At 43.1% G+C, this 1,120-nt stretch overlaps 1 protein-coding gene across 1 annotated transcript in view; it reads right to left on the bottom strand.

Moving 5' to 3' along the window:
• The window catches only part of ANKRD22 (ankyrin repeat domain 22), a 10,850-nt gene that overhangs the window by 2,680 nt on the left and 7,050 nt on the right, over positions 1–1,120 (bottom strand). The window lies entirely within an intron of this gene.

The raw sequence follows: 1,120 nt of genomic DNA, 5'->3' as shown, positions 1-1,120 counted from the left end.
AAGAATCCTCACAGCTCTTCTTCTTATAGAGGTGCTGGTTACCGAAGCAAAGACTTAAGAGAGTTTATGGCATCTCCCTTATGGCACACGTGAGAAACACAGGCAAGTAGCAACACCCCCAGCAGATTCCGAGTGAGAAGAGAGTTTAAGAAATGTTTGAATACTGAGCACACCAAAGCAACTAAAGGGTAGAGCTTTTAACCTGTGTGTTAAAGAACACTCGTATTAAACCTTCTACAGGTTGTCAAACTGGAGTTTGACAAACTGGGTTACAGTCTTACACTGGGGCCCAAAATAAGCAGAGAAGCCTTTCTGTGTCATCCTCTGCTCCCCATTCTCAGTCCTGAGCACCACAGTCAAGCTCCGCACCCAAGGGCCTGATTCCATCTGTGAAGCTGAAGCAGAGAAGCATTTAAGAAAGCCAGGCACAGCTAGCAAATAGCTGCCAATGCAATTAGAATGGTCTTACTGCAAAATACTGAACCCTTTCCAAAGGAACTTTGAGGCAAGATGGAGAGCCTTCTGCATCGAGAATAGATAGGATAGAATATGCCTATGACTTCACGAACATTTGCTGCCCTCCTATGAAATAAACAAATGCACTGGAAACCAGAGATATAAGATAGCCCACATATGCGTAGGAACTTGCTAAACATTGCCTTGGAGTATGAGATGATAGAATAGAATTGACGATGTTGTGGGGGGGTTCCTGGCTATTTATCACCCCTAACATCATAAGAATAAATTAGTAATGAAGCCAAAATATGCATCTTTTGACTACTTTTTATTTGTAACCTACAAGGAAATCTACCACAAAAAACACTCTTCCTCATCACCTTAGGGAAAATAGCCAGTCACAGCTATTGTGCAATGCAGGTAGGTTTTTAAAATAGGGAACGGGTGAAGAACAGACAAAAGCTTCCCTCCTCACCCCCCAGCACGCTATTATGTGTCAAATAATGTGACAAAAGCAGGTCTGCAGAGGGAATAAAGAAGGTTTTCACAGAGTCAGTCTCTCCTCAGGGATACGTTTGTGAGAGATGGACAGGCTCTCCTTCAGACCTTCCTTTTAACCAGGGTGAAGAAAAAGACAGAGGGAAAAGGAAAGCCACAGAAGAGA

Source organism: Pygoscelis adeliae, unplaced genomic scaffold, assembly GCF_000699105.1.
Source record: "Pygoscelis adeliae isolate BGI_AS28 unplaced genomic scaffold, ASM69910v1 Scaffold190, whole genome shotgun sequence".
NCBI lineage: Eukaryota > Metazoa > Chordata > Aves > Sphenisciformes > Spheniscidae > Pygoscelis > Pygoscelis adeliae.
This window is presented reverse-complemented; position numbering and strand designations above follow the sequence as displayed.